The sequence below is a fragment of the Dryas octopetala genome, chromosome 2, assembly GCF_963921425.1.
Source record: "Dryas octopetala chromosome 2, drDryOcto1.1, whole genome shotgun sequence".
Taxonomy (NCBI): Eukaryota; Viridiplantae; Streptophyta; class Magnoliopsida; order Rosales; family Rosaceae; genus Dryas; species Dryas octopetala.
The window spans coordinates 5537905-5554790 of NC_141367.1; the positions used below are offsets into that span (position 1 = coordinate 5537905).

Consider the following 16886-nt stretch of genomic DNA (forward strand, 5'->3'; position numbering starts at 1 on the left):
AAATATATATTAAATTGTAAAATGCATAATAATTTAAATGCAATTTAAGTGACACTGCTTAGTAGTTGAACTTAATGGACTTTATCAAACCATTTGTAATCATGGCATTAGTGAGTTTAATACAGTATATGGGAAAGCCACTAATATATTGTTAGTTTATTCTAGTATCAATGAAGATTATATTAGTTTGTTGTGATGGTAGCATAGTGTGACCAATTGAAACACTAAAATAAACTATATTGCTATAGTTTGAGCAAACTAAGAAACTACTTCTGATTTGGTGAGTATACCATAGACTGATTTCCCATTGGTTTTATAAGGAGTTGGTTATAATGAAGTATTGAATAATCAAACCCACCAACTAACAAACTAAACTGCAGAGGGTTGCTTAGTTAAGCACTTGCCTGCAGCATTAGTTTTTAAGTAGGTACGTTATAGGAACAAAGAATTTTTTTATTTGTACCTACAAATATATTAATAACAGAATATACATTCACATTCAAGGGATCGATATATGATAAAATAAGAAGTTTAATCATGTGATATGGGTAAAACAATCACTCGTTATATATATATACATTCACATTCAGTCGAGATATTTTTCTTACCTAAAAATATGGAAAGCCCTCGTGTAGGCAAAGAGTAATGCAAGAGACATGCACCAAAATATATATATATATATACAGGCTCCTTCTATTGAGGTATATCTCAACTTATTTATGTTGAAGTATGACCTTATTGGGGCCCACACGAGTCGTTTTGTGGCGATCCGAACCGTTCGCAAGGATCATCTTCATTAATAGATTATCCTTGCAAAAAATTAGTCAAATCGGAAATCATTTGCTTATTTAACTTTGATAAAACAAATGAACGGTTTCATCAAAAATATTTGGTTCGTTCATTTATTTGATCAAAGTTAGATAGGCAAATGATTTCCGATTTGGCTAATTTTTTGCAAGGATGATCTATCAATAGAGATGTAAAAAATGAATGGTTAGGATTCCCACAAAACGACTCGTGTGGGCCCCAACAAAGTCATACCACAACGTTTACAACCCACATTACAGCAGTATGTATGCTCACATACTTTTATTTTTGGAGGCACACTCACTCAAATGAAACAAATTAACTAGAATTCAATACTCGATCCCTAGTAAGGGACAAAAGTGAACTAATTATCGGCCAGCATCATAAGGCTTTAATGTTTGGGCCTGAGTTTGCATGCTTCTGTCGTACTCGAGGCTACCGCTTGCAATACTACTCGAACCACCAGAACCAACTTCACCTTTCACATCCACACCATCAGCATTTAATTTAGGTGACCCATGCAAGTGGTCAGTCTCTTTGGGAGATCGTTTGTAATCAACCTTTTCTGCATGCTTCTCCATATCTTCAATTAATCCGTCGAGCTCATTGAATACTACTTTCATGGAAGGCCTTTCCTTCCCTTTTAACCTCAAACATCTTATTGTAAGATTTGCCACTTTTTGGACCAACTCAAAGTTCCCCTCCTTGACTATTTCAGCATCAAGAATTTGAACCAACCGACCCTCTTCCACCGAACAAACAAAGAGGTTTGCTAGGTTTCTCTCAGCCTCAGGCTTTTCCAAAGACGATGCATGTGTGCTTGTTAGTACCTCCGCTAGCACAACTCCAAAGCTATAGACATCACTCTTTTCTGTTAGAGTGTTTGACTGAAGATATTCAGGGTCCAAGTATCCGAGTGTCCCTTGCACTAAAGTTGATAGTTGATCTTGATCTTCAGGAACCAATCGTGAAGCTCCAAAGTCCGACACTTTTGCCGTTATAATCCTTGTCTAATAGTATGTTTGTTGATTTCACATCTCGGTGTATGATTTGCAAGGAAGTAAAGTAGTGTAAGTATGCTAGTGCATCTGCAGTACCTGCTGCTATATTCAATCGTTTCTCCAATGAGAGTGGTGGCCGTGGTCCGTCTTTGCCCTCTGTTTTATGAATGTGATCATAAAGAGTACCATTGCTGACGTACTCGTAAACCAATATGGCCGAAGGAGTCTCCAAACAACAACCCAAGAGCCTCACCACATTTCTGTGGTTGATTTCAGAAAGAACAATCACCTCATTAACAAACTGATTACTTTAAGCTGGGGGGGGGGGGGTGGCATTAACTTTGGACTTCTTTATGGCAACATCTGCTCCATCTGATAGTTTTCCTTTGTAAACTGTTCCATAGGCTCCTTCACCAATTTGTTCTTGGTAATTGTGTGTGGCCTTCTTAAGTTCTTCTTCAGTGAAGATTCTGGCTGTGGTCGCAACAGTTCCATTGTAACTAGCCAAATGTTGTTTTAAATGTAAGCCACCATTTTGTTTAAAGTTCATGTCTTTGAGTCTCAGGAACTTTCTTCTCTTCATTCCACAATATATCCAAAATATTACAATCAGTAAAACAAAGAAGCTCCCAAGGACACCTGCACAAATTGAAATCATAACCAAATTTGATTTCTTAGATCAATTAACTATTTATGTACGTAAGAGCATAGCTAAGGATTACAAATTTGTAATCCAAATTTAGATCCCAAATTATTTGTCAGTATTTTATTGATTAATATATGGCCCAACTTAAAAATTATTTATTTCACAACAAATAAAATACTAACATGTGTAATCACTACTGGAAAAATGGACAGTAGGCACTGAACTTTGACTCACAATTAGCTAAGGATGAGATTAGAACATTTTAACACATGGTTTGGAGTAATCAGTAACTCCAAATTAGTTGACATGGAGAAAGAGTGAGTAATTTAATAATATTCATGGTAAACTGTAAGTATTATTAAAAATCATCGTATTGGGCTGCGTGAAGCCGCTGAAAGCCAACTAAGAATTGAATAACTTCACATATGAGCAAACTGTGCCATGTAGTAATTCACAGATGAACAAACCGTGTCATGTACTAGTATAAGGATTGTTCAAATTTTATATAAGTTGTCGTTGACAATTTTCTAAACTCTCACGGTTTTGGATATGTCCTTTATATTTTAACTATCACTCACTGTTTGCATACTGTGTCATGACCAAAAGTAATACCCCATCCTCCTTCCCTCTCCAATTTACCACGCCAAATAGATAATACAGATTGACTAGGACATTTTATAAAAATTAAAAAATATTGGTGTTTGAGAAAACTAGGATTGAGGACCGGTTCTCACTCTTGAGGACCGGTCCTCCAGTAAACTCGTGTTTGTTTTTAAGGCTTAAGGACTGAACTTTACCAGTTGAGGACCGGACCTCCAGTAACTCGCTTTGAAATTTATGGGCTTACGAACTGGTTCTCTCCTTTGAGGACCGGACCTCCAGTAACACACCTGATATGTTTTTTTTCCTACTTAAATTTTTTCTTTCTCCTGACTCTCACATTTCTCTCTTCTCGATCTAGTTCTGTCCGCGGTCTCTCTCTTCCTTCTCCCAGCACCGATCATCTTCTCCGGCGAGAACTCTCTCGTCCAGCGGCCGATGGCGACAGGACCACTCCCAAAAGCTTCCTCTCTCTCATCATCACAGCATATATGAGTCAAGTCAAAGACTCTCACTCTCAGCTCTCACTTAGTCACTCGCGAGTCGCGATCTCCCATTTCCAGAAACACCCAGCCAGTACCCAGTCGCGATCTCTCTCGATCTCACTCTCGAAGTCTCGATCTCACCTCTATCCCAGTCTGAAGACCACCCACACCCACACCCACGAGGCAGTATCTCACTCTCGATCTCATCTCTCACTCTCATCTCTCCCAAAATCAAAAGGTATGTCTCATCTCTGAAATTTCAAATTAGGGAGTTAGGGTTAGGGTTTTGATTTGGGGATTCAATGACTTACGGGTTAGGGAAATGTTGCTGTCGAGGTTATATATATATATATATAATCTTGTTGATCCGACATCAAATTTAATTTTTGAAGCAGTGATAGATCGATCAATCACTTAGCGGTCAAGTAAGTTTTTGTGCTTCTCTAAAGTGAATATGGTAAAGTTTTTAGCATCTGCAATCCCAACCTGCGTACATGATATCATCATCATGCCTGCAATAATTTTGCCAATATCAATATACTTTACCATTAATGCAATAAATGAAGGAAAAAAAAATTAATCAATTGATGTATACTTTTACTTGGCCCCTTCTTTCTGCAATTCTGCTTGCTAGCAAAGCAGTAATTGCTAGGTCTTGTACTAAGTAGAAGAATTGCATATCTACATCTATAGGCATATTTGTAACTACTTTTTTCTTATGATTGGGTATAAGTAATTAGAAGACAAAATATATATTTGTGGCTATTCTTGCATCTGGTGGTGTTTTTGTCTGTATACATCTAAAAATGCCATGTTACTTGTCTTGACTTTTCATTCAGGTCAGTATAACTCTAACTGCTACTGGATTCAAACGCGAAGAAAAAAGTGGGAGGCCACTCCAGGTATTCTCTCTCTCTCTCTCTCTCTCTCTCTCTCTCTCTCTCTCTCTCTCTCTCATTAGCTTGATAATATCTCTAGTAAGATAGTTTTCCTAAATGTTGGTTTATTGCCAACACTAAGATAGTTTTTTGCATTTTTAAGGTATTGTCTATTTTGTTTTAATGCAGGATGAGTTGACTGCACTTGAGCAGAGGGAGCAGGAGAAGGGAAGGGAAAGTACGCCAGATGTTCGTGATGAGTTGTATGCAGAGCAATTTGGGTCTGAAAAACTCAATACTGTTCGTGGCTATGGGGTTGGAGTTGAATGGAAAGATGTACCTGGAATTGTTACACGGAAAAAGGGATTGTCACGACAAGTCGAAGTGTTACAAGCTCAATGTGATCAACAACGAATTGCTGTAGAAGAAGCACGTAAAGCAGCAGAAGAAGCGCGTGCAGAAGTTGAAAGAATCAAAGTTGATGCAGCTAGGAAGGAACAAGAAGCAAGAGAGAGAGATGAATATTTTCGAAACAAGATGGCTGAATTTGAAGCCCATTTGAACAATCCTTTAGTTGCTGCTATTTCAGGTGCAGGGGTACAAGCACTCCAAGGGCTGGATGTGCAAGCTTTGGTACAGATGTTGTCAAAAGCTTTAGCCACCAAAGAAGCTCAAGCAACCCCACCAGTTGGTGCCAATCCAATGTTGATGATAGGTTCCGATGTCTCTGATATGGCCGTGGACAATGCGAACACAGCAAATGATGAGTTTCCCAGTCCATGATTGGATCCAAGTATGGTTATAATTTTTTTGATAAGTGTTGGTAGCATTTTGGTATAGACAGGTGAATTATATCCCCTTTTGTGAAAATGATGGTGGGGACTTAAGTATAGTTTATATTGCTAGAACGTACTGATATGATGGGTTTAGGAACTTACTGGCTTAGATGTTGGGTAAAAATGTTATTTTGGAATTGATATGTAGCATATGATGCTTTGGACTCCAACCCTTTCATAATAGTTAGATTGTGAATTGCTTGTAAGGAAGGGGTTGGAATCATATCAGTGAACTTAGATTGGGTATATTTTGGATGTAAATAGACAAGTTATTTTGTTGAACAAACTAATATAATTATAAACTCATCAGTATTGTGAAGCAAATGTGTGAAAGTTGAATGTTTTATTTATAATGGCAATTTAAACTTTTTTTATGGCAAAAATTACAGTTTATTAATAACTAATTGTTCAATACATAAGCATTATTATAAGTATATATATTATTTGATATTATTGTATATGAAACAATATATGAGCAATTGTATATATATTAGTTTTATATATTTAATGGAAGTATGGCACGGATACCCAAAGGTGAAAGGCAAAGGTCATTTAATAAAAAAAATACATGAATAATTCATATACAATATTTATATGTTTATCATGTCAATGTTATGCCATATTTTAATATTATTTAGTGTCTCACGGTTACACAACCATGAGAGCATGAAAAAAAGTGGCTTCATGAACACCAGCGGCTTCTTTGCTTTAAAGCCACTTGTATATCAGCTTGGCTCAAGTATGCTAATGAGAATGGCGTGGGACCAGTCTAAATGGATTCAAAGTTAGGTAAACCGTGACATTGTCACAATAGATACCCCTCCCAATCGCACCACCGCACAAACCGTGAATATAACAACAATAGACACTGCAAAGTGTGCCCTTTGAGACTAATTGGCATTGTTTGGTGGGTGTGCCTGATGAAGGATTTTGTAGTAGTGAATGATACATTATTCAAGATTCAAATTTATGATATAATTTAAGATCCATAACATTATTGTTTATGTAATTCTATCCTGGGGTTGGATGTCAGAAGTAGATTATTTTTAAAAGAGAAACATATCTTGGCTTTGCTATCTAGTGTTTTCTTTTTTTTGGTACGAATCTAGTGTTTTCTTTTTGAGCTTCAAAGGTTTGTAAAGTGATATATATATAGACTAAATATAAATGAATATATTTATTTCAGTGAAGTTTTTTATTCACAATTGGGTTTTCTAAATGATAGTAAATGTAACTGGTAATGCATTCTTTTGGTTATTTCATTTTAAGATAATAGAAAATTAGATTGTCATCCGATGATAAGATATAATTTTAATTAGACTCGAGCATTAGATTGGCTATAATTTTTGTTTTGGCTCTTTTATTTCATATATTTGTGGGTAATTATTAGTTTATGAATATATGTATGTGCATTAATATTTACCTACATATTTGTAGGTACACTAATATGATATTATGAACATGTTAATTTGTAGGTATATTAATTTAAATTATGTGCATTGTCCATTACAACAATGTTCATATTTGTAAAGATGTTAATGGCCCTAGTTATGTGCAAAGAATTTAACAATATTGTACCTACAAATATATAAAGCCGAAGGACTGCAAAATTAACAAGCAATCTAACACCTGGTTTAATGAAAATCTAATCTTATGGAAAGATGGAAATATAATTTTGCTTTCTAAGAAAAAAGTTTACGAGAATTTTGGTGACAGGACCGCCCCCGGATTCCACCCTGAAATCCGGAGAGGTCCTGCGGGAATCCAAAATCAAGGAAAAATCCTACCGAAAATTCGACAGAACCTCCCCTGAAAATGGACTAACCCAGAAATTTCAAACCTGTTAAAAAGCACTTCTAACATATCAACCACCTCTACCACAACCAAAATAGGGTCTCAGACCCAGCAATTTCACAGAAATCCAACTTAAAATTTGTAGAATGGTTATCAGAGCTCCTATCCTATTACAAGGAAATTTTATATAATAAAATGTCGCCTACAAGGTCCGACTAGGGAGATGGACGCGAATGCCTCGACGTTATTGGCTCGACCTCCACCAAAGCCACTACCTGGGGGGACAATTTAAGACAAAACAAGAAAACGGTGAGACAACTCAGTGAGTGGACAGTTTAATGAAAACGAAAATAAAAGTAAACTTCTTGTTTCAGAAAATCTTTCAAAACCACATTTAGCACTAAGACCTCACGTTACTCTCTGAACTCCCCCAGTCTTAAAAACCATAAAGTTTACTTAAACTTAAGAAATTCCATAAAACAATATATATATTCTCAAATTAACAATTTCTTAAAACAACGAATTGTAAAACATCGTAACAACCTTGATAGAGTTCAAAAGAATCCTTCACTTAAAATCATATTTAATATTCTCTGAAAATAACCAAATTCATTTTCCACCATGCTATATACCCTGAATAACCTGGCCATCCACCTGTGCGGAATTCCTGCATCGCACAGGCAGGCAATATCCTGGCCATACACACGCGTGAATAAAATCAGCACGTGCAGGCAATCCTGGTCATACGTGCACGCAGAGCAGCCCCCAAAAGGCAAAGCATCCCGACACACGGCCCAAAGCCTATATGTGTGCCGTGATGGGTCCCAAAGACCTATGTATCTGATAATCTGGAGGGTACTGCAAGAGTGGTTTGAAAACCATCGTTCATAGCCAAACATAAATCTTTTTCCCACTGAGAGAAATATCATTGAAAACCCTTTTACGAATTTAAATCCATAGGCCCAAAAATGTAATATTCAAATTAAATTTAAACTTCATGAGTCAAATCCAAACTTTTCGATAAAACCAAAAATATTAAACAAACCATGTGTGTAAAATAAAGAACCAAATTTCCTTTCCAAGATCCAACAGCTCTGAAAAATCAACCTGTAAAATCATGTTTTAAACTCACTCGTGAAAGTATTTGAAAACTGAAATTCATCGCCATTGATCAAATCCCAAATCAAAATCAAGATTTATCAACACAATTAATTCAAAGGAATTTCATAAATACATTTAAAAACCAAGAATTCACCCGCATTCATTTTGTCTCAATCAAAACTCAAATAATCAATAAATAAATTCATAAAATTTAAAAATGCTTTTAAAAACAAAAGTCCACTCACAGTGAGAATCCTAGCTCCGTTCCTCCGCCGAATCGTTTCGGGCTGCGGTCGTCTCGCCTATAAAATAGATAATCGACGAAATATAATTAGTTCCGACTCAAGGCACTTAAATGTAAATATGTGCTTAACTTAACGTCACACCCGCCTCCCAATCTAGTTCGACGATTCCCAACCTCCACTCGTAGACCCAAAACTCCTACATGAACACTCCGGAAGCTCCTCGGCTCAGCCTAACCAAAAACGTCTTAACCAAGATCAATAACTCACTCCTCAATTGTCCAAAATTAATCCTTTACTCATGAATGGCAGCTGGGGTTCGGACTCACTGCAGGAGCCGTCCAATGTGGCTGCCCCAACTCCAAATTCAACCAAGAAATGCCTAATTCCTCAAACCCACTCAATCCTTCAATCTTAAACCATAATTGGGGTTCCTAGGAATAGAATTTATTATTTAAAACGACAAAAACAGCCCTCTAGTCCGAAAATTAAAGAACAACCCGAAATGGCTTCAAAACCCAAAAATTTCAAATTCCTATATACTCGAAATTAATCAACATCAATTAGCAAAATGAAAACCCAAAGGAAGAGGAAGAAATCTCACCAAAAATAGGGATGAAATGGGCTGAGATTTGGCCGGAAATCCGGCGAGCAGTGGCGGCGGCTGGGCTTCCTCTGGCCTCGTTCTCGCGCGTGTGGGAGCTGGGCTGACTGGAGGAGGGTCGGGCCGAGCTGATCGGCCGACGGGGGAGGTCGCCGGGGGTCGGGGTCGATGGGACAGCCGCCGAAAGTGGCTGGGTTGGCTGGGTTGGCCGCGCGCAGAGGAGAGAGAAGAGAGAGAGAACTCGGGGAGAGAGAAGGCCGGGGGGGTGTTCGGCGCGGTGGGGTGGGGTCACGCTGGTGAGGCTGGCCGGCGAGGGGCGGTCGACGACGAAGGTGGTGGCTGCTGGGTTGTGGGCGCCGGGAAGGGGGTGCGGGAGAGAGGAAAGAAAAATGGGGAGAGAGGGTGCGGGAGAGAGGATAAATAGAGGGAGAGAGAATATTCTAGAGAGAGAGAGAATCTTCTAGAAAAAAAATCTGATTTTTAAACCCAATTTGTCCATTTTACGAAATTGCCCCTCACTTTAAACGCCCATAACTTTCAATCTGTAACTCGGATCGAAGCGTGCTACGTGTCTATGAACTCGGGGGATCGAAACCTATCTAACGGACCCGAAGTCAAAATCGAATTCCCATTCTTTTTAAAAGTCAACTTTTGGTTAAGCTCAAATTAAAACAAAAATAAATAAATCAAAACTTTAAATCAAAACCCTTTTTATTTTCCAAATAAATATTAAAATCTTTAAAATTCAATTCCACATCCTTAAAAAAAATTCTCTTAAAACATAGTTAAATAAAAATTTAAATTTCTAGTGAAAATTTGGGTTGGGTTGTTACATTTGGGTTCTTATTTTTTTGTTAGAAGAAAAACATTTTGTTAGAATTATGGAGCGCAAATAAAAAATAATGGAGTTTTAGACGCAGTCCTTTGTATTCAATGGCATATATGTTGAGAGTAATGTGGAGCAATGTCCCACATCGGAAAACTAAGGCTTAGCATATGTGCTTATAAGTCTTGGGCTTCTCCACCCATTGCCAATTGGTTTTGGGTTGGATGCTCTAATTCTATCATGGTATCAGAGCTTGGTTATCCGCGTTTAAGGCCCAACGGTCACACGTGCTCCCACGTCACTCAATACAATTTGTTCACGTGTAAGGCTCAAAAATCTCGCCACACGTGCGGGGGCGTGTTGAGAGTAATGTGGAGCAATATCCCACATCGGAAAACTAAGGCTTAGCATATGTACTTATAAATCTTGGGCCTCTCCACCCATTGCCAACTGGTTTTGGGTTGGATGCTCTAATTCTATCAATATATAGTATTACTGTTTTTTCTTAGACAAACTGTTTGACCTTTTCTCATTTAGATCTGTTTTAACGTACAAGCAGGCAAGTACTCATCTATTTCAGTTCCTTTATTATTTTTTGCCTACTTTTTGTTTTGAAAATCATGAATATATAACTATACATGTAGTACGACTTGTGTGCTGTATGTTTCTCATGGTTTCAGTGTTCAATTAGTTAGTTATAATGATATATAGGATGCATATATGCATGTTAATATGCAAATATATAGTTAGGTAGCAAGTACATACCCAATGAAATCTTCAGCTTCTTTGATCCTTCATATTTGCTGCATTTCCTCGGGTCATCGTCCTCGTTTCTGTACCCACTTTTACATGAACAAGTGTAATTTTCGGGTGTATTTTCGCAGCTTCCATTCTCGCAGAAGTTTTTAGACAAGCACTCATCTTCATCTGAAAATTAAGAAAGGAAAACTAATATAAATCTATATATCACACATCAATCAGATTAATTAAATCCTTATTTTTGAAACTTACTTTCCAGCTGCAAGAACAACAAATTTATGTGTTTAACATATTGTATTCATATATATAGGCTAGTTCGGACGTTTGAACATAGCACTGAGTGTTTAGTGACCATTATAGACCTCTCAGTAGTGTAAAATTTCTTAGCGCCAAATAATTTGATCTAGTTTGTCGGCCTTTATGTTAGGGTTTAACTCTGAATTGTTAAACTCTAACATAAATGCCTCCTAAGATGTGTGTGCATGTATATGGATCACCTTGGCAACCATTTGGGAGATATGGGTTTCCTTGGTAATAACTAATCATTCCCAAGAGAGATAAGCTGGGTTGGGACGAACAGGAGCAAGACCAATATCATCAGCATGAGGCGCAGAAGAAGAGCCATCAACATATTTGAAGAAGTCATGACCAATTAAGAAGGGCCGCATCTGACTTGCCCAAAGTAAATAATTAGACTCAGAGAGCTTGAGGAAAGTGGCAACATTAGGACCAGACGGGGAGAAGGAAGAGACAGAAGAGCTAGCAGCATTGGGGTCAGCCATGGGAACGAAGAGAGAAGAGAAAGAAGAGAGAGAGGATCGACTAGGGGTAGGGCAAGAAAGAAACCACTTAGTTCGATAGAACCTCTGATACCATGTAGAAATTGATAATTTGATAATTCTATTAAACGTGTTAACACATATTTATACAAGCCTAAAACTTAATATGCAAGCAACAGACTGCTTGATGTACAAGAATTCAACAATCACAAGGAATAGCCAATCCTAACACTAGAAGGAGACAAGACCTTATCTAGGTAGGAGACTATTATTAACAAACGCACTTGCTATTTCCCTTGCATGCAAAATTAGATAAATTGAAAACCATTAATACATCTAATTGTGATTGAATAAATAGAGGGTATATAATAATTTTGTAAACACTTAAAATGATAATCCTTTAATCAAATGGTTAAACGATTTTTGGTTTATCTAATGTTTTGCAAAGAAGATACTTGTAAGGAGACTTAGAAAATAAGCTGCTACGATCATCGAATTAAAATGCGGAGTGAGTCCTACAAGTACGTCATACCTTATTAATTATGTTTAAAATGAGATATACTTCAATGAAAAGAGATTATATATATATATATATATACAAGCATATATAGAACCACGTACACATTTTGACCCACTCTTTAGACCCTTGGATCTTTTATGTATTAGATGTGTCTGCAACGGAAAAAACTTACCTATTCTCATATTGTAGTGATATGAAATCTCTTTAAGAAAGAGATAGAGACAATAAATGAGAGAAAAAAAGTGAGAGAAGAGAGAGAGAGGCAATGAGAGAGGGGGGATGACATGTGGTATCACATGGACGGATAGGTAAGTTCTTCTCGTCTACAATATGTAATATATATATATATAAGAGTGCTCTAAAGCTAACTAATTAGTAAATTAATACAAAATTAACCATGCTTTTAGACTCACTACATAACTAATCTCCTAATCCAAACCGTCTATTTTTTAAGTCATACTTCAAAGATCATCATTGTAAAAAATCAACAACATTAGAAATCATTTAGCCATCTAATTGTGATCAAATCAAAATAGACGATCACTATTTTCGATAAAAACATATAAATAATTGTTACCATAATCAAATGGCTAAATGACTTCCGATTTTGGAGATTTTTTATAGAAATGATCTTTGAAGTAGGGTCTAAAAATGTATGGTTCGGATTTTGAAATTATATTGTGCAGTAGGCCCAATAGGGTGGTTAGCTTTGTATTAACTTGCTAACCAGTTAGTTTTAGAGCATTTGTGTGTGTATATATATATATATATATATATATAAAGGGATAAGAGGGAGTAAGGTCAAATTTGCAAATACTTCAAAAATACCTCCACTTAAAAAAATAGGTATTTATAACATCATTTATTAATTAAAGAAAAAAGGTAAAATAGAATAATAAAAATAAATACAAAATTACACCCTTATTTTTAGCAACTCACTTTCCCACCACTTTTATTTTAGAGTGCAAATTTGCTCACCACCTCTAAAAGTGGTAAGCATAACCACTTTATTAATTTATAGGGTGACATATGTCTTCTAAATTAACTCTAGTTAACAATTTTGAATTAATAAATTCTGATATAATAATGAGGTGAGAGAAAATTTCTTTCTTCCAAAACTCTCATGTCTTTATCAATTCTCACACTCTCTCTCCCCTTTATTTTTATTTTCCTAATTTTGCTCCTTACTTTTTTTTTTTCTTCTCTTTTATTCCAGTATGCACTTTTTTCTTTACACTGCACTCTTTCGTCACATTACCCTATTACACCCATTTTTTATTTATTCACCCTGCACTATCTTTCATCACACATTTGAAAGAAATTTCCAGAATTTGTTATATTCATTATTCCAATTGAAGACCTCTTTTAAGCATGTAACAATTGAAGACCTCATTTTTAATCTAAAACAGTCAAAAACCTCATTTTTATACTTATTATTCCATAATTTATTTTAAGTTAATTGTTCATTCAAAATTATAACATAATAAATTGTTTTGGTCTGCTTTAAATTCTTAATTTTGAATGAAAAAACTACATGAGGTCCCCATAGGGTTCTTACATGAAGCCCAATATATCATAATTTTACAAAACACACAATACTACCGACCCAAAAATATTGTTGTTGCAATGCAACACAACTATGCTAAAGTTAACATATCAGAAATCATGTGTAAATGACATTTACAACTTTTCTCTTCAAACACTGCATCAAATTAAGCCTGAAAAATTTAACTGACGAGATGATCCTTGAGTTGTTGGTTGAGTGCTTGAAAAGACATAGGGTGTCAAAAAAGAAATAAAAGAAAAGATTTACTCAGAAAAAAAAAATAAATAAATAAAGAGGAGAGAGAGCGTGAGAATTGAAAAAAGTAGATAAGTTTTAGAAGAAAGAGATTTTCTCTCACCTCATTATTATATCAGAATTTATTAATTCAAAATTGTTAACTAGAGTTAGTTTAGATGACACATGTCCCTATATGAATAAAGTGGTGATGCTCACCACTTTTAGAGATGGTGACCAAATTTGCACTATTTATTTTAAGACAAATCAACTATTAAAAATTTTAATTGCATGTTTGGAAAGTTTAATATATTGGCACGTAGACTAGTATGTATAAAGCTAAAACATCACCTTGGCAACCGTCTGTGGGAGATATGGGTTTCCTTGGTAACCCAGCAAGCACTGGCAAATGTAGCCATTGATCCGATCGGCAGACTTGACACACTTGCTATTTGCTTTGCATGCATAATCCTCCTTCTTTTTTGCTGCATCACATGGGTCAACTGGGCCGTCTAGGCCATCCCCAATTGCCCAATTGAGAACCAGTGGAAGCATCTTTATATTTTTCAGTAGTTCAAAACTTTTGCTGGAGAAATTGAACTGGGTTTGTTCCACAAGGAGGGCGTAGCTACATGGGTTAAAGTCCCATACATATTTATGATTGTAATAGCTACTCAAATTGATAGTACCATTTTGGAGTCCTTTGGGGATGGAAGTTTGGCAGCACCCAGCGCCAGAGCAGGAGTGACCTCAATCTGATCAAAGCTTTCAATGGTGTCACGGAAGGATATGCATCCTGTTATGAGCCTGTCTTGGCCTATGTAACCTTCAATAAATGTTTTAGTGTCACAACCCACGGCAATGAACTTGTTTTTGGTGCTAGAGATGGTGTAGGGAGGATCGACCCACAACCAGGGAACGTTGTTCTCATAACGTTCGCCCGAGCGCGTATAGCAATCTCTGGCCACATAGTGTTGAATTTTTAGCTCTCCCTCATCAAGGGATATGTTAGTAACACGGAGGTTGCTTTTCCTCAAATTCACCGATCCATCAGCCTCACAATTGATGAAAAAACTCTCATTCAGATAACAACCTGCTTTAAGGCCAAATGGATATGGAATTGTAAGATTACCACAGTGGGTTGGGCAGCCAGGCTTGGCTTGAGGAGGCAGGGCTTGAGCTGCTGCTGTTGTAGTTGCAGCTGCTAATATTAGCAAAGAGAGTTGCATGATAATTAGCATAATCCTCCCATGTAAGGCCATGATCGACAACCACTTACACTACAAGAAAATCAAGCAAAGGCAACCAATTTTTTTTGGTAGGCATAGAGGCAACTGCCACTGTTTTTAGTTTGTATTGTCTCTTGCCACACTGTAGTCACCATATAGCATGTTGGAGGTTGGTGTTGGGGTGGCAAGGGAGCTAAGGCCACCCACATGAAAGAATGGTGGTAGCTTCTGCCAAAACCTGACATGTCAGTCTGCAAGGCCCGGTCCTCACCAATGCTGCAGTTAGTGGGTTTCACTTGTTCACCATCTCTATTGAGGTTGCTATATTGGTGGAGGATTGATATTATTAAATAATGTTATGCCATGATTTTTTCTACTATCTTATTAAAAGTAGGTATGAATGCTCACTAATTCCAACCATTGCTTGCTGCACTCCCACCTTATTGATATTAGTTTCTGATTTGGTTGCAAATATTACATATCCTCCACCATGCAAGAACTTTGTTGACTATTTAACTGAGATTGAGAATGCATTTTCTCACCAAAATGATTGCTGCAGTGAGATTGAATGTACTGTAGTGTCCAATTAAAATTGCATTTGCAACAGTCCGAATATGCATTTTTCAGTTCCAGTGTGCTCTTATAATACTAAGGATGCTTGTAATGGCTGTTACACCATATTGTTTATAAAATGTGGAAAGCCTACGCTAATATTGGAGCAAGCATGCTTAACTTTCAGTCCAGCAATCCCATTAATAGGAAGGGTATGTAGCAGAACCTCAATGTCATATCAGAAAAATAAAAAACCAAATAATTGACAACTCAAGTTACACAGCTGAACCCACACAGCCTTTCTTCATTGATGCAAATACGACTTGCTATATACATTGAAATTGCATGTTTAATTCAAGTAGCGGTTCAAGTGCATAGTTACAACCATTCTAATTAATTACCCCATACTTTTCACAATTTTTAAAACAAAATGAAACTTAGATACCAAAAACAACAAAAGCATAATCACTAGCTGCGCAACACTTAGTCATATGATCCCAATAGAATATCCACACTTCCAAACTTGGTGATATATATCATAGTCTAAACCATAATATAACCCACCAAGTTTATAGTTCTATCACAAAAGCTGTTCAAAATACCAGCAGTATATTACTCAAAACAACAAAAGTATTCTTACTGGCAGCCATGATTTCTTTTGCTATGTCGATCAGTTGTGTTGTGACCTCCCAACCCCGCTGCTTGAAGCGCTTGCATCTCCCGCATCACCATCCTCTGCTCTCAGGTCCTACTACATCTGAAAATATCTTATTGCAGACAGCAGGAGTGATAGGTGGGTTTTCTTGCATCTCCTCATACTCTGCCACAAGCCTATCCATCTCATCACGTCAATCCAACTAGGAGTTGTTAAAACATGTACATGTTTATGTCAACCAATAGAAAAATCCTACCTGCCTAATACTATTTTTTTCTCTAATGAAGTAACATTAATGTGGCTGCATTCTTGGTGAGAGTAGTTAGTGCATCACCAAACTTACCATGATTTCCCGAGAAGCCTCATCAATAGGGTTGTCATTTGTTTTGCGGTGAGTTAATTTGAATAGCTCAATTCGGTTTGGTTCCTGACCATCGTGATCCTGTGCCTGTAAAGAAAAACTCACTCTTTAAATAATAAAACCATATGGCTTTAAAAATGCATTGCTTACTTCAGATAGCATGTAAGGTCACAAAGTATTGGGAGTCTATTTACTTACGTATTCATCCCTCAGTTGCGCGTGTGACTTCGTTCCACTAATGTGTCCCACTAAAAGCTTCCCTCTGTTAACTGTGTTAATTGCACAGCGTTTCCATTCCATACACACCATTAGAAACTTAATAAATAAAAGCACATTATCATGGGTGTGTTTCTATGACTATCCATATTCTAAACTCTAGATCACTGCCAAATAGGATTTCTTTTATGAAAAAAAGTGATGTAGGACAAGCA

At 36.7% G+C, this 16886-nt stretch overlaps 1 long non-coding RNA gene and 1 pseudogene across 1 annotated transcript; both read right to left on the reverse strand.

The window, feature by feature from the left end:
• Nucleotides 1-1072: 1072 nt before the first annotated feature.
• LOC147292688 (wall-associated receptor kinase 2-like) lies at nucleotides 1073-14920 on the reverse strand (annotated as a pseudogene).
• On the reverse strand, nucleotides 7174-9360 carry LOC147292689 (uncharacterized). Its single transcript, XR_015120515.1, has 3 exons — nucleotides 8995-9360; nucleotides 8394-8450; nucleotides 7174-7322 (listed from the first exon to the last, which is right to left on the reverse strand). It is a non-coding gene; the product is annotated as an uncharacterized LOC147292689 (long non-coding RNA).
• Nucleotides 14921-16886: the final 1966 nt, after the last annotated feature.